Raw genomic sequence first — 22,808 nt, 5'->3', positions numbered from 1 at the left:
TGATTGATCAGTTTAACTGTTAACTTTAAAAAAGAGCAAGTTCTTATTGGCAGGCTTCTATTGATGGGTTTGAAGCAAGCAACTTTCAAAAAGTACAAACTGATGAGCTACAGGGCAATGGGTCTTTTTTTTTTTTAAAAAAGATTTATTCATTTTATTACAGCCAGATATACACAGAGGAGGAGAGACAGAGAGGAAGATCTTCCGTCCGATGATTCACTCCCCAAGTGAGCCACAACGGGCCGGTGCGCGCCGATCCAAAGCCAGGAACCTGGAACCTCTTCCGGGTCTCCCACGCGGGTGCAGTGTCCCAATGCATTGGGCCGTCCTCAACTGCTTTCCCAGGCCACAAGCAGGGAGCTGGATGGGAAGTGGAGCTGCCGGGATTAGTACTGGCGCCCATATGTTATCCCGGGGCTTTCAAGGCGAGGACTTTAGCCACTAGGCCATGGCGCCGGGCCCGGAGCAGTGGGTCTTATCTAACACCAGGGACCTCCTTCCTGAGGAGTGCTCTGCCTACATGATCTGCCAGGTGTCCTGCCAGGTGTCACGTAGGCTCTCAGGCCTGGAGTTCACACAGCCCCCCAGCCAAGCAAGTAAGGCAGAAATCACAAAAGCAGAAAACACTTAGGTTCTTCATTGTAAGGAGTTAAGCTGTTGCCTGCCCTGCCTGCATCTCGGATGGGCACTGTTTGGAGTCTTGGCTGTTCTGCTGCTGACCTAGCTCCCTGTTAATGTGCCTGAGAAAGCAGCAGATAAAAGCCCGTCTTTAGCCGCTGTACTCATGTAGGAGCTCCAGATGAAGCTCCTGGCTCCTGGTTTCAGCCTGGCCCAGCCCTGACAATTGTGGCCACCCACTCAGGGAGTGAGCCAGCAGATGGAAGATCTGTCTTTCTTACTCTGCCTTTTAAATGCATTAAATAAAACTTTAAAAAAGATTAGTAATTATTACTTGATAAGTAAATGCTAACAGTGACAGAGGGATTCATTGGTAGTAGATAACAAGGTCCAGCCTCTAGCCCTCTCCGTACTGCCCTGTCCTTGCATGTCATTTCTACATGTATTTTCTCCCCAATTTTAGATTCTGCTCTCAACTTTATCATGTAGAGAACCTGCTCATTTTATTGAGAAAGTGGGGCCCCATGTCAAGATATAGAAGTTTGCTTTAGTTTTGACTGCCTCCCTTAAGCCTCGACAAGTATGCATCTCTGCTTACAAAGAAATCCTCAGACTCTAAATACCAGAATAAGACAGTCATTTTCACATACTCCTTTAGAGCATAGAAGTCCACATTCTATCATTTTTTTGGTATTTGTATTGTTGGTTCTACATGGGGTTATACATGGCTCTCATCTGATGAATGCACTTAGTATACTCTGGCTTCCTCTGAAAGTCTTTCCTTCACCTCCTCTTGGTTATGTCTCTATCCTTGTTGTCTCCGGTTTTGACTTCAGAGCCTGAAACATCTGGACAGGAGTCCCATCCCCACCACTTACCAGCTTTGTGAAATTACACGACAAATAAACAGAAATATTCCCATTTCTTCACTTCTCAACAGATACTACAGAAAGTCTTCTTGGTGTGTCGTCTTGTTTAAGTTTAGTTTCTTGAAATATCTATCTCTTTGAACTATGTCTTTTTTTTGTAACTTCTTGATGGTTGGGATCCCAGAGTGATAGCCTAGTGGCTGAAGCCCTCGCCTTGCATGTGCCAGGATTCCATATGGGCACCAGTTCTAATGTCGGCTGTTCCACTTCCTGTCCAGCTCCTTGCCTGTGACCTGGGAAAGCAGTCCAGGACAGCCCAAAGACTTGGGACCCTGCACACGCATGGGAGACCTGGAAGAAGCTCCTGGCTTCAGACTGGCTCAGTTTCAGCTGCTGTGGCCACTTGGTGAGTGAACCAACAGACAGATCTTTCTCTCTGTATCTCCTTCTCTCTGTATATCTGCCTCTCCAAATGAAGTAAATACATCTTTAAAAAAAATTAAACTTCTTGATGGTTGAAAGTTTCTACTGACTACCTGTCCTATCTCTTCAAGTCTGATGAATTTCATTCATGTTTTTAAATCCTTAGTGGTTTCATTTCCCTCTTCATATTTGGCCTTCACATGTGACTCAGTGATACTCATCTCTTGTTTTTACATTTTATTTTAGTTTATGTAGTTGAGAGGGAGGCACATCCATGTACTATCTAATTAGGATGCGGAGGGTTGAGGTATGGAGGAAGGTGGATAGGACAAATGTTTCTATTTCTTTTTCTCTTGTCTCTGCTGAGGGGGAAGGGAAGAGAAGGGAAGGGTGAGGCTCTTTGCTGTCAAACTACATCCACACCCAGGGATGCGAGAAGGTCTCTTGATGATGCCTTAGAAACCCCAATGAGGGGAAGAATGTTCCAAGGGTGTTACTTGAGTGGTTTTGATTGTTCTGAAATGTTGCTGGCTTCATTATATAGTGTTGAGGAAATCTTTCCAAGGCCTATTGTCTGATCAAGTCCACCTTAGTGTATCCACAGACCCAAGGGACATGTTATAAAGCTTGGCTTTCTGTCATCTGATGAGGGACTCAATGTCCTCTGCTGGCTGGATGAGATGACTTTCATGTCCCCTATGTGCATCTGGATATGTTGTCCACTACATAGGCATCAGCAACTAAGGAAGCTCAGTCCTGACATGCATTCCAAGGCTGGACCCTATAGCTTGTGATTTTCTCTGTAGCCAGGATTTGAGTCCAGCCATCTAGTTTGGAAGTCCCCACAAAACTTCATCTTGGGTTACCTCAGACTTGACTCATGTGTGCCAGGGTCAAGTTTGGTCTGTCACCTGTACCAGCCAACTCACACACCAGTGGGTGCAACTGCCTTGTCAGGTCTCCCCCAAACCCCTCTCTCACATAAACTGATGCATGCTACAGCTGAGCTCCAGCCCAGCCCACCACAGGCCCAGTCTTCCTGCACACCAGCAGATGCCATGGCCTGGTCAGGCAGACCCCCAGTAACTCCCACCCAGGCCCATTTTCCTGTCTAATTTCTGTGCCTGCCAGCCTCTGCTGTGGCTTGGGCAACTCTGTCCCATGCCCCATCTGGCTCTTCTGCTCACCTGTGAGTGCTGCAGCTTAGCTCAGCTTGACTTGCCTGCAGACCCAGTCCATACATATAGATGGGTACTGCTGCCTTGACCAGCCTGGCCTGCCCCCAGCTCTGGCTTTCATGCTTATCAGCAGGAGCTGCAGCCCAGCAGGGAAGTACCCACAATTCCCCCTACCAGGCCTGCTCCTAGCCGGGATCTTATACCTGCCAGGGAATACTGCGGTCCAGTCTGAGATGAGTCACATCCAGTCTCAGGACTTGCCAGCAGGTATTGCAACTTAGACTCACTGACCCCCACCCATTCTGGCTCTCATGCACATCAGTGAGTGTGACAGCCTAGACTAGCCTGGGCTGCTCCAAGACTGACCTGATCCTCAACTCTCCCACTCACCAGTGGAAGCAGCAGCCCAGCAAAGAAGTCCCCGAAGTTCTCCTAATAGGTCTGTTCCCAACCACTGACCTTGCAGGTGCAACTGCCCCATCTGAGATGGTCTGTCCTTACTCTTGGCATTCACCAGCAGGTGCTACAGCTAGGCTCAAGCCAGCCTGGCCCCGGCCCAGCTCTTGGCAGCATGAGGCAGCAGCCTAGTCCAACCTGGCCCATTCCTAGCCCTCATGTGAACTGGCAGGTATTGCTGTCTGAACACCATGTTAGCTCTTGCTTATTCAGTGTGTACTATGGAATAGCCCAGCCCATACCAGCTCTACACCCAGCTCACAAACATGCCATTGGGTTCTGCAGCCAGGCCTGGCCCCCCAGTTCCAGCTCTCATGCTCACCAGTGGGAGCTGCCAGCCCAGCAGGGAAATTCCTCAAGTTCTGCTACCAGGTGCATTCCCAGCCTCAGAGCTTGTATGTGTGACAGTAGGTGCTGTGGCCTAGCTTGACATAGCCAGATCCCAGTCCTGGCACTCAACAGCAGATACTGTGGTCCAGCCGAACTGGCCCACATCCATTCCGGTTCTCACCAGTGGGTGCCACCACCAGACTCAGCTTTCATGTGATCCAGGGGATGTCGTGGCCTAACCCAGCCTGTCCCACATCCCTTCTGGCTCTTTCAAGTGCCAGTAGGTGCTGGAGCCTAGCCCAGTTTAGCATGCCCCCAAACCCAGCCTACACACATACCAATGCCCAACCTAGTTTGCTTCCAGCCCTGGCTTTCACACTCACCAGTGGGAGCTGCAGCCTTACAATGGGGTCACCAAAGTTCCACTACCAGGCCCGTTCCCAGGCCTAGATGTTGCACATGCTGGCAGGTGCTTCAACCCAGCCTGATATGGCCTACCCACAGCCTCAGCTCTTGCTGGTGGATGTTGTAGCCTAGGTCTAGCCAGCACCATGTCCTGGCTCTCATGTATGCCAGCAGAAGCTACAACCTGGCCCAGCCTGGCCTGCCTCCAAACCGAACCCACACAAATGCTGAATAGTACTGCAGCCCTGCCTGGTCTGGCTTATCTCCAGCCCCAGCTGTTGTGCTTCCCAGTGGGAACTGTGGCTTCGCAGGGAGTTCCCCAAGTTCACCTACCAGGCCCACTCTCAGCCCCAGATCTCATGCATGCCTGTGGATGCCACAGCCCTACTTGGCATGATCTGCCTGCAGTTTTGGCCTTTGCATATGCCAGTGGATGCTGCAGCCTGGTGGAGCCAGGCCTCCAACAAGCCCTCGCTCCTGAAAGTGGCAGGTGAATTTCATGGTCCAGCCTGGCTCCATCACCACCCATAGCAGGTGCTGCAGTCCCACAGAGATGAGCCCACAAATTCCTTACAGAATTTTATTCCAGATCCAGTTCTCTCATATACTGATGGATGCTTAGGCCCAGCCTGATGTGTCTCCCCACCCCCCAACTGCTCCAACACTCAAGCATTGGAGTGGTGGCTTAGTCCAACCAGGCATGCTCCCTCCAGGTCCAGCTTTTGCATATGCCAGTGGGTTGCAAGTGATGTTATTTAGTCCAGTCTAGGTCTCTCATGTGGGTGAGTGCCTTGGTCTGCCCCAGACATGCCCTCTGGTTTCCCACCTCTAAACTACTCTGTCTCAGCTCCCTCACCTACCTGCAAGTGCAGTGACCCAGTCCATGGAAACCCCCAGAAGTTATTCATCCCCTATCAAACATGCTTTGAGCTGCTCCCACTCTAACATCTCCCTGGGCAATCTGAGGCTCCCCTGCTGGGAACTGGGGTCATGTGTCCCAGCCTGGTGTTCCCCACCTCCTCCAAATATCTTTTTGAAAAAAGGAATAGGCAGCTATACTGGCACACTGGTATAGTTAGCATAAATTTGGCACTAACCATGCTCAGAATGCGTAGCTTCTTTTCTCTCGGCAGTGTAACACTTATCTAGGTACAAGGCAGTTTAGGCAGTTGCCTACAGCTGGGGGGGATGCTCTTCGCTTACACATACATATTCCCTGTACCTTTGCAGATGTCATAGCTAATTCTTATTTTTTTAATAGAGAGCAATAGTATTAATTCATTCATTCTTGGATTGATTATCGTTGAGAGCCTACTATCTTCAAAGCATGCAAAATTGGGTCTTTGCAAGGACAGAAATTAAAAACATAGTGTCTGCACTCAAAGAATTTAATGTCTACTGGGGAACATATGAATAAACACATTCCATTTTTAGTGACAAGAATATGAAAAAGTCAGATTCAGGGTGAGCGAAGAGGACAGGTTAGTGGAAACTGAGGGAGGAGAAGGAAGAGGTATAAGGAATCCTTGACATTGGAGCTGAGTTTGGAAACCTGAATAGGAATGACCCAGGAGAAATGGGTGAACGTGGTAGGGGCAGTGAAGGTTCTCCGTCCTGGGTTAAAGCCTTCATGCCCAAATCACTTGACTTTTCACACTTTCAGATGACTTCGTAAAATCTGCCTACTGATGTCCTTGTTTGAATTCTTCCTAACTAGCAGCAACTTTTATTGGCTGATAGAGTGGCTGGTTGGGTAATAATGTATTGTTTATTGAGCTTTATCTCATATTTATCTCCCTTCTATACCAAATGCAAACTAGTTCATTTTTAACCCATTATTTCCCTTATGAAGATAATAAAAATTTCTTCTTTGATCTATTAACCAAAATAACCACGGAGTTCTGACGCCTTCTGATAGATTTCCTAAACGTCACATGAAAATCTTTACTTTGGATAACCTTAATTAGGGCAAGTAGATGGTTTATTCAGATGCGTTGATGGTCAGGTGTCCATGTTATGGACTTTTGATTTCATAATGAAATTGCTTTCACGGGATCCAGATGTTATGATCACTGTTGTCTCCTCCTCTTTCCTCATTGGCTCACCATTTCTCAGCTCACGGCAGAAACTCAGAGCTCAGCCACTAGAGGCAGAGCCTGTGTGGCTACAGTTTGGGAGACACGTGTGGATGCTTCAGTGGCTTGGAACCTTGACCTTAACCCAGATAAGGAGCAATAATGATCAAAGCAGATTGAAGTATTCACAGTGACAGATGATGGTAAGCCATCACTGCAAGCAGGGAATCTGGAAATTTCAACATCTTTGAATTAAGATTATAAGATAATTGAAGAAGAATTGTAATACTCTTAATAGCAAGTCAACAACAAAGGAGTATCTATTTCCATTTTTTTTTCATATCTCATCATAGAATTTAATACATATCTTGTCTATTCATTGCAAGGCTGATGCCCCGATGTGTCGTAATTCTTCTGTCATGACTGGTATGTTATTCTCTAGTTGGTTATTTTTGAGATACTAATGAAGCACGGTTGATTTTTGTAAGCTGATCTTGCATTAAGGCAAATTTACCAAGCTCATGTTTTAGTAGTTTGGTGGCTCTGTTGAGTTTTCATGTAGATGATGAATTTGTCAACAATGAGTCATGGTTTAATATTTTTATTCTAATACTTGTGTATTATGTGTTGCTACAAACAAACTATCCCAAAGTACCAGTTTGTAACAATAGACATTTATTATTAGACATTCTCTGAGGTTAAGGTTCCTACTGTCAGAAATCACACAGTATTTATTTAACCTTATTCTATTTATTAGTAACAATTCACTAAATCCAGCTCAAATTCAAAGAGCAAGAAATTAGCCTCCACTTATGGAATGGACTTCTAAAAACTGTATGCACATATTTTATACCACCACATCCTACAATCTTTTTTCTTCTTCTATTGTTTTTAAGATTTACTTATTTTTATTGGAAAGACAGATATACAGAGAGAGAAGGAGATACAGAAAGATCTTCCGTCTGCTGGTTCACTCCCCAAGTGGCCACAATGACCAGAGCTGAGCCAATCTGAAGCCAGGAGCTAGAAGCTTCTTCTGGATCTCCCATGTGGGTGCAGGGCCCTAAGGCTTTGGGCCATCCTCTACTGCTTCTCCAGGGCAGAAGCAGGGAGCTGGCTGGGAAGTGGAATGATCAGGACATGAACCAGTGCCTGTATGGGATCCCAGTGCATCAAAGGCAACAACTTTAGCCACTAAGCTGCCATGTCAGGCTCTATGTCTACTGATTTAAAATCAAATGTTTTAGTATCCTCTTCCTTCCTTTGGAAGTTGTGCTGTTGTCTGTGTTGCAAGCTGGCCTGCTTTTCTCGACATCCATCCATCTGTGATTTGTGACTTTCCTGTGCTTTGGTCCCTGGTAAACTGCTTCATTTACAGTTCAAAGATGATGACTTCCCTGGTTCTGTGTTGCTTATATATGGCAAGGGATGAAAATTGGTAGCATTTGGTCCAGATGTACGGTTACTGGAAATAATTTTTCATAACTGATGCAAAGTTCTTCATAAATGCTTCATTGTCAATGATAGATGTAGAGGGCAAATTGTAATTCTAAAATATGCAACAAATTGAGAAAACAGTAAGTTATAACTTGATATCTCATTTTGAATAAATATCCTCTCTTCTTCAGGTCCCAAGATAACTTCTTCAGTCTAGGGAAATTTGCTTGTACTCATGCAGATGAGAGGAAGGGAAGTTGGCTATCCATGCATGCATCTATAGGACAGCAGACATAGCTCAAGAGGTAGCAGAGAACCAGAGAGCTGTCTAGCAATCTGAATTCACCTCAAGTACCCACAACACACTCAGATGCCTTCCTGTGGAAGTAGGCATTGGGATTGATGCACTTTAGAGAGGAGGTAAAATGACCCTTGACCTTGACTACGTATCTATTCAAAAGAAAATAAACCCACCTGCATGTAACTTACTAGATATGGAGAGACACTGGGCATTTTTAATTAGGAGGTTTAAGTGTTTGTTTCCCTTGCAACTTAGTAACAGGTAGCTTGAGAGTGAGGTCAATTGCAGAAGCATAAAGAATTCTGCATTTTTTGTGTATCTAAGTATGGTCAATACAAATTCGATCCCACTACAGACATTGTCCGACCTTCCTAGGGAGTGCAATTGTATTCCAGTTTTCAAAGTGTTCAGTTGACAAAGTACTCTTATGTGGTAGTCTCCACACTCACAGTGGCCCTGTTGGGAGTCTGCCTGCTAGGTCACATGGTAGTACACTGTGGCTCATGTCATCTACCAGAATTTTGTCGAAAATGCTGTGTATCATCTATGAAGGTACCCAGAACCATATTCGGTAAAAGTGAAAAACTGAATGTGTCTCCACCAGTATCACTATTAATAAATTGGATTTGTCTTATCAGAGGAAAAAAAGAGAGAAAAAAAGAATTGACTATGATTTTTGGTTTCCTCAACTTCAAAGGTTTCCCATTAGAAACTCCTGTCACTTGGGTGTTCAGGGCCCACCTCTCTCCTGGTTTTGCTCCAGAGAACTGAGTAATGGGTATGAAGATGCAGACAAGTTGTGTCTACACTGTTTGCAAACTTTGTGAGCTCTGCCTCTTAATTTTCTAATCCATAAATTGGAAAGTCAACCATAAATCAAAGTGGAAGTCTTTCTAGATTTACGGATGTTTTTCATAGTCTCACCCCATGCCAGAACTTTCTTCTCCTTTGAAAAAGATTTATTTTTATTTCAGAGTCAGAACTGTTAAGAGGGACTGAGAGAGAAAGGGGGAGGCATTCCATTGGTTGATTCACCCCTCCAGTGGCTCCAACAGCCCTGAAGCCAAGTCTCAACGGTTTCTTTCAGGTCTCTCACAGGAGTGGCCAGGGCTCAAACACTTGGGCCATGCTCTAGATTGGAAGAACAGCAGCCAGGACTTGAACTGGTGTCCGTGCGGGATGTCCTCATCACATGTCACAGTGCCGGCACCCACTTCATTCTTTTGAGCCGAGTGTATTTCAGCAAAGGATTCTTTTCCCAAGGAATTATTCCATTTCATTTGCTCCCTTCGTTGATTTCTCTGCCCACTGACGTAGGAGCAGGTCGTGCTGTGTCTGCAAAGGGGCCACAGTGGCTGCGGTCCAATGTAGTGTCTACAGCTGCTCTCTGTGGCATCTCGCTCCCCTCATTTTTACTTCGTTCTTGAGAATGGCTCCTCGTGAAGAAGTCCATTGGCATTTTGTATCCTGCAAGTCCTACATCATGCAGAGGGTCCGGTTGGATCAAGCAGGCGAAGGAGCAGTTTCCCGAGAACACTGTTTCCCCAACAAAACACAAATCTGAACAAATGAATTTACAGGATCAGTGGTGCTGGGGAGAATTCTTTTTTCTTTTTTCTTTTCTTTTTTCTTTTTTTTTTTTTTTTTTGGTGCCTGGTAGGGTTATTTTCCATCTTCCAAAGACAGAGCCCTAATGAGCTCCAACGGGACAGAAATCTGTCAATCAAAAGGTAGTTTTCCAGTATCGTCATCTCTGCCCCATCAGAGAACCACAAGGCATGAAATAATTAGAAAGCCCAAAGTAACTGCTCTGTTTTACAAGAGTAAAATCCTTATGTGGTTCATTTACATAAACTTGTCACTTCCCATTATAGTTCTAATGTAAGCTGGGTAATAATTGCAGGCATGCTGGGGGAGGGGAGGTCAAGGTAGGCTTTGCTTCCATCTTGGCAGCCCAAGGTGCGCATGTGCTATGCCCTTCCCCACCCCCACCTTCAACGACAGCTGAATTAATGGAAAGTATCTTTTCTGTGCCATTAAATAAGAACTATTTGTGCTGCTATGGCAGCAGACCCTTTGCTTAAGAGGAGGGCGAAAAAAGCCTTTGCATCAAGCTATTGTTAGAGGAGAATTCACTTTGAGGAGCATTTCAAAGCTGATCCGATTGGGGAAAGAATCATGTTAAATATTTGCTATGAAATATTTATAAGAACACAGCAACAATTGACAAAGTTCCCCAGGAAAATAAGCATTTCTCTTCGTTTAGATATTTTATGTTAGAAGTTTACACACTTTAGGGCAAACTTATCTAAGTGCAAATGCATGTGTGGTGCATGTTCACAAACACGTGTGGGTGTACACACACACATGCATACACACATGCCCGCACATCCACACACATGGTTGAATGGCTTGATAGGATTTAGACCAATCTGCATCTGAATGCTGTTTCCCAAATATAGCGGCAAGGAGAGGTCACTGAAGACTGTCTTGATAATTGTGTTTGAAGAAGCGCTGTACTGATGCCAACAGAGTAAGACACCCTGGACTACCAAAGCGGTCACTTCCAGCAGCCAGGCAGCCAGCTTATAAATGGATTCACACTTTCCATAGTCACACCCTAGCAAGGGGACTCTTGGAGGGGATAGACTTCTCGGAGCTCTGCCTTTTATTCCATCATCATCAAACTAACAATACCCAAGTGTGTGTTAGAAAAGAGTGGGGGGGGCGGGTTGAGTGGGGATGGTTTGTTTGCAAGCAGAATAAATGTTATCATAGTGTTACCATCTGTGTGGTTTGTGGATTAAAAAAAATTAAAACTCCAACCCTGCCCACCTGCACATGTAATTACATAATAAAGGATGGCAAACAATGTTTTGGCTTTCGTAGTTTAAAAAAAAAAAAAGCTCAGTGTCATACACGTATAATTTCAACACCTTGAAAACTCCTTTCTGTTGAAATGAAAGAAATCAAAATATTGAAGGGACATGAAAATGTGCTGTCTTCAATAAATAACTCACATATCTAACTTACTATGTGCCCCACGAGCCTGGTGACCATTTTAGGTATTATATCAGTGGATGATGTAGGGTAGGACGGTTAGCATAAATAACCAAATAGCTAACTAGGTCATCTATCACCCTGTTACTTGTATTTATTTTAGCCTAGAAATCCACTTGGGAATTGTACTGCAGACCAGCTTCATTGGCCAACAAACACATCTGGAAGAGTGGGTGCTCTGAAATGACCCCTTGCAATAGCCTCTGAAGGAGCTGACCCCTGAGACGGCCCACGTAGCCCAGCCTAGCGTGGAAGCAGCAGAGGGAAGCTGCGCAGGCATGGCAAGAGTCTGAGCGGCAGCCAGGCTGTTTCTTATCTAAGAGATCGCCAAGTGGGAAAGCATTGTGGATGGATTTAAATCAGCTCTTTTTCTCCATCCCCCCCTCCCTCGCACACAACAAAAGTCTAAATCCCCTTTCAGTCCAGATTGCCCCATTTCCCTGCATGGGCCAGGCAGATTGGAAACATGTTTGTCATTCAGCTTTTCTCCAGGCTAATCAGGAGACACTGGGGTGGTTGGATTTCTGCCTTTCATCTATGGAGCCTGCCTGGAAAAGCAGCCGCGCTGAGGCCTCCAGACCCGCCCGAGAGCTGGACTGCCTGTCAGCTCTGCAGACAGATAGAAAAATATTGTTAACAACGAGCCTAAGCATAGGGTTTAACAGGGATTTGAATCTAAAATGTGATACTCCACATAGGCCAACTTGATTTGGTCCAACAGAGCCGAACCTCTTATTCTGTTCTAACAAACTGTGTCACATAATGTAGGAGATTTTGATGGGATTTAAGACGTCTCTAAACTGTGAGTGAATGCTGCTGCCTCCTGTGCTGTCGTGACGAGAGGTCTCAGCTGACCTGACTCCCGAGTCAAGGTCCTGTTGGCAGGACAGCTTTCAAGTTCACTGGGCTGATGTCCCAAGCTTGGGGCGGGTAATGAGGGGGATGTATGGGGCAGCTGGGCAAGGCAGGTGCCAGGCTACGATGGCTCCATGCGGAGTCACAGCCAGTGTCGGCGGGTTGCCACACAGAGATTCCCACACCTCCCGGGCTGGGAACTTGACTGACCTTTTGAACTTGAAAATCCTGGAAAAGAAGCAAAGACAGCAGACACCCATCAGGAGGATGTAGCATGGCGTGGTGGTGAGACTCTGAGAGAGCCTCCTTTGACTCTTGCCTTCTCCATTCTACATATGCCTTGGCTAGATTACCTTCAGCCACTCGAGTTACTCATCTATGAAAAAGGGGATGATAATAATCACATTTTCCTACCTGAAATTGTTTCAAGAAGGATCAGAGATGTTAACTGCAGGCAACCCAATGTAGCCCATAATCAATGCTTGATCCGTAACATTGTTACTCATTGCGCATGCTCGTCCATGGTGGCTAAGGACAGTGACTGTAAGGAGCAAGTCAAAGAGTGACCCCACCATCCTCGACTTGGCCACCTTGAATGCCTTGAATGCCTGTTTACCCAGCACTACCTTTAATCTCCTTGATCCTCCCTGTTAAGGCCCACCTGCCCAAGCAAGCTTAGTGACCTATGGGTTTAAACTGTGCGCTCTACCAATTCCCTGAGGCATTTATGCCTGGTGTCCACTTACACCCACATCTGCCAGGCCCTAACCTGGCACCCCCCATGCCAACCTCAAGTCTATAAAGATGTCTGCCCTTTGCTCTCTCTCTTTTCCTCCTGTTCTCTGTCTCTGTTTGCTCTGCCTCTGCTCTCACTTTCTCCCTGCCCCACACTACCTCCCTAGCTGAATAAAGGCCTCTTGTGTGGCTCACTTGCTGTGCCTGGCATCTTGAGAGTGTGAAAAAAAAGGTAACAGTGAGCTCACATGCATGGTGGCTTGGTTACAGCCTGTGCTCTCTGCAGAAGCCATGGCCGGCATTCCTGGCATCTGCTCACACTCATCCCTTAAGAGACCATTCTGGAAGGAACCGCATTTCAAGGGGAAGCAAAATTTATAAACAGTGAGCATTTGTTGCTGCTCTAGAAACTGACAGATTTTATCATTTTTCTTGGGTTTATCCACACGTTTTGGCATGTTACAGAGTTCTCCCACTGTAGCTCATGTTTAGCTCCCAACCTTTTCTCTGAAACAGTCTCTGTCCTAAATTTGAATTTTTTCTCTTGTCCCATACCTGATTTTTTTTAAACTTATGCAAAGCCACACCTACAGTTGTTTGTATCTATCAACAAAAACCATTTTGTTATGTATAATTTGCATAGAAATACCATTATATTGTATGCATAGATCTACCACTGGATTTTTTCACTTGATATTGTATTTTACTATTCATTCATGTTCATATATTGTCATCAACAAATTGTATAGATCTTGCTGCCATGCTGATGTCCATTGCATGAATGTATTTTTCCATTCCCTTATCAGTAGCCATTCAGAAGGTTTCCAGTTGCCAGACTTACACAGTGCTGTGGTGGTCATACATATCTGGCCATGCAGCAGTGAATACCTGGCTATAGTATATGAAGAAGTAGACTTTCTGGATCCTTAGGGATGTACCTCTTCACTTTTTATGAGATGTTACCAAATTGCTTTATTACCCGTGGAATGTGAGAGTTTGGGGAGGCATTTCGAGGGAAGGGACTAGATTGCAAGACATTTGCCCGCCCAGCTTGCTTTGTCTCTGAGAACTGACTTAGGAAGTGATCCTGCTGCTTTTGGAGGAGTAGCTGTGCATAGTGGGTTGTTTTCCCCCTCCTGGGTTTAATTAGCCCCTCCATACCCATCTGTGGTGCTCGTACATCCCACTGTGGATAATAGTATGTGCCTGGAGAAAACCAGACACTCAGCCTGGGTCAAAAGGTGAGGAAACAAACAGTCTCCTGTAGTCTTTAAAAACCCTTCTTCCTGCAGAGCCCCACTGACTGGGAAGTCCTCCTAGTGAAACAGCCATGCTGCAATGGTTCATTAAGGCGCCGCTGGTCTCTGAATTGACCCTGCTCTTACAGCAGGACTCACCCGCAGGAGGCGCCGGGGTGGAGAGCAGTAGAGGGACCCTCTTTGTCCTGGTTGTGGCCTCTCTGCCCTGGTCAGGGCCCATCCTCTTACTGCGCTGCAGAGGACATGATCAACATCTACAGATCTGGTGGGTGGAGTTAAGGTTGAAAAGATACTGCAGTGGTTTTAACAAGATGCTTAACCCAGAAACAATTTTTACGATTTTACACAATGAACACTGTTAAGGAAGCCAGAATCTCATTTTAACTCTGTGTAAGGTTTAATCGTGAGAATAGACAGTTAACAAAAATGACCCTGTGGCCCTGTTCTTGATTTTGCTGAAGAGGGAATATCTTTGAGTAACTATAAAATGACAACTGTACATATTCAAGGGCATTTCAGAATGTTTGTGGCAAAATGGAATCATCAGATGAGTTTATTTGGGTACAGAAACAGTTTTGTCCTCCATGTGTACTTTTTTCATAATACCCATTACCATGCATTTTCTGATTTCATGTGAATTTCATGTGGATTTCAAAATGATTTGTGCCAAAGTGAACTTATCTTTTCTGTTTTCTTTTAAGATTTATTTATTTTTATTGGAAAGTCAGATATACAGAGAGGAAGATTTTCCATCTGCTGGTTTACTCCCCAAGTGGCCGCGATGGTTGGAGCTGAGCCAGTCTGAAGCCAGGAGCCTGGACCCTCGTCCAGATCTCCCATAAATGTACAAGGTCCCAAGGTTTTAGGCTGCCATTGACTGCTTTCCCAGGCCACAAGCAGGATGCTGGATGGGAAACGGGCCTTCTGAGAATAGAACTGGTGCCCATATGGGATCCCGTTGTGTTGAAGGTGAGGATTTTTAGCCGGTAGGCTATTGTGCTGGGCCTCAAAGTGAACTTATCTTTTAATTTCATTTTTCTATAAACTTTAATGATAGATGCATTATAATTATTCATATACAAATATTTTGAACTTTTTAGTACAGTTTTCTTTTTTGAACCATATGTTATTTAGAAAGCATCTTAATTTTTCTTATGCACTGTGTTGTGCTTTTGAATATATTTGACTTGTTTTAGGCATATGATGTTTTTATTTCCATAAATTTTTTGAGTCCTCTTTGTATGGGCTACATGCACACAATTCCAAAGTCAAATAAAATTATTTTTGTATTACTTGCTATTTTAAATCATGAGTTGCATAACTTCCCTTCATTATTCTGCCTAATTGTAAGTTGACTGTACTAGGAAATGAACTGCAGTTAATTTAACAGTCAACTGGTGACCAAGCTGAAGCCATCAAGGGCAGATTGCTGGCATTAATTAGAGACTTCTGTTTGGCTTTTAGATTCTTATCTATGTGACCTTGTGTCTTCTATAATCTGACTGGAAGTTTTCTGGGTCAAATGAAGGCCTCACAAGACAGAATCTACCACAGCTTGGATTCGCTGCATAAATCAACTAGCATTGGGGGATAAGACAACGAATTCCAAGTTTTGCCCATGGGTTTTCTCAGATAAACCCTGAACAGGAAGGAAATGTCTTTCATTTCTTTCCCTTTTACAACTCTGTTTAAGCATGGTTTTAGGGAATACTGCCAGATTTTGAACTTACAGTATGGGCAAAAAACTTCCAGTTTTAATACCAGTACACTCCTCTCCCACAAATACTTGCTGCTTAGTAATATTCTGTGGCTTGGCACTATACTAAGAATTTACATGCTACTTTACAATCATTATGACTAATCTTTGAGTTAGATACTATTGTATGTATAACAACCATAAAACAGCAACTCAAACAGGTTCAAAATCTATATTTCTCATTGAGCTTGTGCTTCTCTGTTCCTTTTAGTTTCCCAGAGAGCTAGATTAGTGGGGAGGTTCCTTGACCTGTGGCCTCCGCATTATTGCAATACTCCCTTGATGTAGGAAGGGAAAGGGGAAGAGGAGCAGGAAGGATGTGCTTTCAGGGGCCCAGAGGTCTGAACCAGATGTGGCATGCCTGAGTCCCATTCCCATCCTCACAGAGGTCACTTAGGGGGTGCACCTGGCCACAAACAAAATAAGAAGATGCATTCTCAGGGAATAGCCATGTGGTCAGCTGTTATTCCTGTAGGATGGAAAAGCACGGAAAGGGTGCCCAGTACCAGCACTGATATTTTCTTCATAGATTTCCACCTTAACTAAACTCATCAGGTCTCTGGGCAACCTTGAGTTCTACCAATTATCTTGCTTCCACTAATGAGGCAGGTCAGACTTAGCAAATTTAAAAAACTAGCATAAAATCTCATACTTAGTAGGTAGAGGCAACAAGATTCAAACCCAAGCACTCTCAGGCTAAAAGTTGAGCATCTAAATGCCGTCTATATTGACTGAGTAATGAACTGATTGGCAGCCCTCTTTGCTCTAAATGGATATCTTGATGAGAGTCTACTTAACTCAGCTGGAAGGGTGGGATAATCAGGAATTTTCTATCATGGAAGAGTGGAGCTGACTCCTGGGGGTAGGCGGTGTCTGAGTTCCAGAGGCCAGGAGCCTGCCAGGACAATCACAGCTCTGAGGTTTCTGTGGTGCAGGTGAAAGCCTTGGGATTTTCGTGGTTAGAGGATATTAAGTGACAAAGGCAGGTATTACTCTCAGTTATCTCTAATTAGGTGCTTTGGTTTAACACACCCAGTCAAGGATATTTAGAGCTAAAGCTTGAAAAAAAAGTGCTGCCTCTGTAAGTGAAGTTCACCATTAATGTATACACAAAAGGTGTTCTGAACTTCTGGGACTATGGTCCTTTGGCTCATACCTGTAACCCATAATATGACATGCAGATAATTATCTTACTTTAATTTCTATTCAGTGAGGGTTTTTGTTTGGTGGTGAGGGGGCAGGGAGGGAAGTTTGGGTGTTAGTATGGAGTAAAACAAAATTACATGAAAAGCCAAAGTTAAAATTGTATTTAATTAAATGAATGCTGTGAATTAATCTGTGAGCCTCAAGAATGATTGCTAATGTATATAACTCAATATGCATATAATCAAAACAGCTCATCAACTTCATTAATACAAAAAGGGGCTACTCCTCTCAAAATACCACAGTGGTGTGGATTTTCTCAGTGTGACCATGAGCAAGTTACTTAATCCCTTTCACCTCCTTCACCTACAGAGCTTGGATATAAATATTTTTTACGTGTGGATTTTGTGAGGATTAAATGAGATAATTCATGTAGCAGCATCAGCATGGTACATAGTAAATAAGAAATAAATGTTGGGGATAATGACAGCTCTCCCGAGTTCCCTTCAGCTCCTGCTGGGGTGGGAGTGTGGACAACTTGTAGAAAGTGATGGAGAGAAAGCCCTGGTGGCTGGGAGGGTTTGTGTCCATGAACATATTCATTGAAAGCACTGATTCTGAACTTGAGCAGTTCTGGCTCTGAAAGTCTTGTGATAAACTGAAGAATCCTGTTCTAATCTTTCCAGACAAAAGTAATCCGTCTCCTCTCTGTGATCCCTTGGCCCTCTGGCCATAGATCTTTGTTCTCAGGCATTTGTTTGCCTCTTTAGACTATCTGCAAGCTATCCCAGTGACCGAGTGACGTCTGGACTCCTCCAGGTCAGGGACTGCACTTCCTGGCTCCTGTCACCCTGCCTGGCAGAAGGCAGAGTCACCACGAAGTTTCGTTAATGAGTGGCAACGTGGCATGGTTGAGATTTCTGGCACATTTGAAGAGGAACCTGGAATTTTCTTGGGTTGTATTTTTTTCTGGTTTGCCAGCAAGTAAGCCATTTCAGAAATAGTCCTTCCAGTGGACTTCCCTTTCAGAGGTACTGTGATAATTAATGAGACTCCTTGGAAAGAGCCATATTCTATCCCTTTGAAGTTTGGTTTTACAAGATGATCATTATATACAAGGCTGTAAAGATTCTGTTCTCCTTCCTCCCCTTTCCTTCCTCAAACTCAAAGGTCCAGGAGAGATTATCTGCCTAAGAAACTTCCATTTCCTAAATGCCGGTGTTCCCTGTAATGTAACCTGTGAGTGTACTCTGGCAGGTCAATTCAAGCCCCTAGGCATTCCCTGCTCATCAATCAATTTGTGAGCAGCAGAATTGAAAGCCCAGAAAGCTAGAGAGTTGCCAGCAAATGGACCAGGGAGAGCAGTGGTTATTCACAAAGGCTCTGTCGGGTTTTTTTTTTTTTTCTTTCTTTCTTTTCTTTGCAAAGTTGTCCACTTCTTCACTGAAGAATTTTTCATGAGGCCTTGGCAGGAGCTGGGTCTGGACTGGCACAGACAGAGGAGTTGTTACATCACAATAGAGAGCCACATGTCAGAGAAAGGAATTGGAATAGGGGATGCCCGACTCCAGAGGTAGCTCAGGGATAAAACAACCTAGTGGTATACTGGGGAGGATGGGCAGCATGCTGGACAAGGAGGCTGTGCTTGGGACAGGTGTAGTTGCTTTGCAAACTTAGAATTAACCTCCATAAACCTCCATTTCTTCATGTGTGAAACAAGTTCAGTGATGACACAGGAGTTAGCATAATAGATAAGTAAAGCTGTCTTAGAAGCTGTGATTGCTGTTTACATCTTCTAATTGGTCCTCTATGCTGAGCAATGGAGACATAGTGTTTAAGACCAGCAAGGCTGAGCTTTTTTAAGTGTTACCAACATTTGGCTCCTTCCCTGGCTTTGTTCTAAAAGAGCCCTCCATGGGGTGAGGCTGAGTTCTGGTGCTGGGGAGTAATCAATCACCCAAAGCAGTTTTTAGGGAAATCCAAATGGAAATGCACAGGAGAAAGTGCATGAGTTTTTAGGTATTATCTGCAATCCATAACGTGACTTGGAGAGGAGCAAGATCTCTTCCTATATGCACGGACATGACTCCATCTGAGATGAATTTCCCTAAACTGTTTTATCTCTGAAAACCTAAATCTAGGAATGTTAATTATACTGTTAGTGCTCAATCAACTCATAAAATATGTCAAACATTCTAGATCCAACCTTCCAACCCCTCTTGAATTTATGTTTTCCATTGTCTGGTAATTACTCTTACGTCAATGGCATCACTTGCTTTGTCCATTGTCCATTCAAAGAATTTGGCTTTCAACATCCCCTACTGGACCAGTCCAAGCTTATAGTCAGTCTCCTTAGTGTTACTAGAGGCAGCCACGCAACCGTGAGATTACCACTGCTGCAAACCCCATGTTCCAGTTTCACCTGCTACCTCAGGTTCTCCTCTAAGGCGGCAATATCTCCAGATATTAGCAGATGTAGTTTTCCTTCCTGGTAATTCCTGCTGATACCCACTGATGCCAAGGGAAATGCTTTGCTGCAGCAGAAGGCAGTGGTAACCATCCAAGAAAAAAGAGTTAGTGTTGAGCTGCTGTTATGGGGTGCAGCCTGTGATAGCCAGCACCCATTGACAGTGGGCAAATGAAATTTGGCTGTGTCTCCCAACCTCTGTCCTGAAGATGGGTCCTAGCAGCAATGGAATGGTAATTGCATCCTCAACCACTTCCCCCACATCCTAAATGAGCCAGGTTATTGGAAGTCCAATTAGTCTAGGTGTTTTTAGCTACCAGCCCAGTTCCTGTTCCTGTCCATCCTAACGAGCACTTATCAACTCCTAATCCCACAACACTTAGGTATTCACTCCTGCCCACCTGTGACTCACCTATCAACTGAGAGGGGACGGTATTGTGTTGTGTGTAACCACTCCCCTCACAAGCCCCTTTAAAAGGCCCATGAAGCAGGGGCTCTCACTCTTTCTGGCCAGGTGCTCCCATTACTCTGGCACCTCAACTCTTGGCTGACCCAGGACAGGTGATCCCCTGAGCATGGTCCCTGTGTGGTGCTTAGGTGGGACAATGGTTATAATAATGTTGTTTCTGGCCTGTGTACTATCTGGAGTTCCAGGAGGGGTGAGGCCTAGCAGTAGTAGAATGTGGGCAGAGAAGCCAGGGAAAGGTGAATGTCTGCAGCTTTGTAAGTGTGTCCAGGTTCTTTGTGAGTGTGTCCAGGTTATTTGTTGCATGTCTCTTAGGATAACATATATTGTTGGGGAAGCTGGGACATAGGTTTTCAGCTTCATGGATGGACTCAAGGATGATGACCATTTGTTTCTTTTGGGATTATGGTTGGTTGGTTTATGATTAGGTGGATTGCTGTATGGACTTGTAATTTGCTATTGTGCTCTGTTGTCTTCAAGCTTGATTAATAAAGACTCCTTAATAAACCTTAGACATGTCTGGTGTGATCTCGCTCGCACCCTGCAACACTGCTGACTTCCAAAACAGGCTCTTGAAACTCATTTCTGGAAAAAGAGACATGAAAACCAAGATTTTCATTTGTAAGATTCAGGCTTTGTGGAAAAAAGAATGGATTAGTGGGTTCTAAGGAGACAAAATAGAGAACTAGAGCAGAGCATGTGGAGATAACAATAGAGAGGAGAGGATGAATGATGTAGTAGGATGTAGGGTGGTTTTCCCATGAACAAGACAAAACAAAACAAAACAAGATAGGAACCCTTCCTGGGCTAGGGCAAATGAGGTGAGGCAGAGCCTGAGCAGAGAAGCCGAGAAGCCCTGGGATTGGAGACCTGTGGGATGTGGAGATCTTGGGATGCTTGAGACTCCCGGCACCGAGGAGTCTAAAGTAAGACTGGGAGGATGAGTGACCACAGTCAAGGAAGAGTGCCACATTCAGGTCCAGAGGCTACTCACCACAGGCTGGGTCCTTGCACTTGCCTCTGGGTGGAGGCACCCCGGGCCCCTGGCCCAGAATGTACAAGTTGCTCTTCTGCCACCATTGTCTGTCCTCTGTGGGGCTCCTCTCATATTCCTTCCACGCTGAATGTGTCTCCTGGCCCGCTCACTTCGGATCTCACACACACAGCCTCACATGCATAGCTTACACGGGTCCTTCTCAAGTTTGGATTTGAGTGTAAAGAGGAGAGCCCATTTCACAGCTTCACTCCTGAAGCCTGGCTCATCATCACATCTCAGTTGGATGGATGACCTCTTGTGTATCATGCACTGAAGCATAATTTGGTAGCATCTTGGCCAACTTGAGAGAACAGAACAGAATGTTGTATCTTTGGCCTGCAAATCTTTACAAGAGAGTTCCAACTTGAATCTTGGTGGCTTTGTTGAGATATTGACACATGGAATATTAATATTTTAGAATAACAAGCATATATGTCACTTGGCAAAGAACATTTAGAAATAAATGCTTCAATATTTTTTAGGAAGATAATGTAACTTGACACCTGTAGTCTAACAAGAGATTTTGACCTCTTTAAAAATGCCCAAGAGTTTCTTATAGAAATCCTTAGAGGGGTGTATTCTTTGAGTTCATAAATCAGGATGTCAGTCACTGTCATTGTCTTGGTACCCACGCCATTCTCTTACCTTGGCTCCAAAGTGTCCACATTCACTGGCAGTGGTCACAAAGTCACTTTCAAAAATGATTTACTTATTGTTTATTGAAAGAGTTACTGAGTCAGAAGGAAGTCTCAGAGAAAGATCTTCTGTTTGCTGGTTCACTCCCTAGATGACTGCAATGATTGAAGTTGGACCAGGCTGAAGCCAGAAGCCAGGAGCCAGCCTGCACATGGGTGCAGGAGCCCAAGTGCATGGACCATCTTCCACTGCCTTCCCAGACACCTCAGCAAGAGCTGGATTGGAAGTAGAGCAGCCAGGGTGCCCATATGGGATACCTGCAGTGCAGGCAGTGGCCTTCCACAGTGCACCAACCCAGGAAGTCACTGTGAAGAGTATTGCTTCTGCCACGATCGATGGTGTAAATAGCAGTGCTGTTGTGAAGGCTGTGCAGATTTCTGTTGTTGAGATATCAAAGTGAAGGGAGCTCCAGTGCATACACAGATCATTGTCTTCTGCATTATTCTGAAGCATAATTCACCACTGAGCCCTTAAGGCCGCTGTTTCACAGTCCTGTCAACTTCTGGTTGTCCACTTTCATGCAGCAAAGGACTTCTTGGAAACAATTGGGAAGCCAGCATTGCATGCCATTCCCTTCAAACTCCTGGTTAAAGTCATACTAAAACGTCTCTCACTTTTCACTTCTAAACAACTACAACCATGACATTCAATGCAGAGTGACAGAAGCAAAGAGGTACATTTAATGGGATATAAAGAGATAAGGAGGAAAACAAGACTGTGGTTTTTATTCATAGAATTTGGGTAACAGTTCCTCCCACCCAAGCTGATAGCTCAAAATATTTGAAATGGAAAGTAGACTCACAATGGGTGGAGAAGCATTTCTCCTCTAGTAAACAAGGTTTCCAGGTGGAGAGTGGGCGAAGCGAAATAGGAAAAACATCTGAAGGTAATACTGATCCCAGAGCTATACCACGAAAGCAAATTTGTTATCCTGCATACTTATCCATAGAAGATCTACACGTAGAACTTTCTGCTGTGTCACACTTTGTTTCCTGTCGTCTGTCCCTGCAGAAGAAGTCCTGCCCCTGAAATCACCATTTGTTTTGCCATCATAATCCTCAGACTTACCACCCCTCCCATTCGTCTTCTGCACGGAGATGTGGTTGGGGCTGCCCACACATCCGCCTCTTTCTTTTACTTGAGATAGGTGTGCCAGATAGACCCTGGTCCCAGTAATCCTGAACCACACCGGGCCCCCATCGGATCTCCCAATCTGATAGTGGGTTTCTGCAATTCTCATCTT

The sequence above is a fragment of the Ochotona princeps genome, chromosome 7 (genome assembly GCF_030435755.1).
Source record: "Ochotona princeps isolate mOchPri1 chromosome 7, mOchPri1.hap1, whole genome shotgun sequence".
NCBI classification, from domain to species: domain Eukaryota; kingdom Metazoa; phylum Chordata; class Mammalia; order Lagomorpha; family Ochotonidae; genus Ochotona; species Ochotona princeps.
This window is presented reverse-complemented; position numbering follows the sequence as displayed.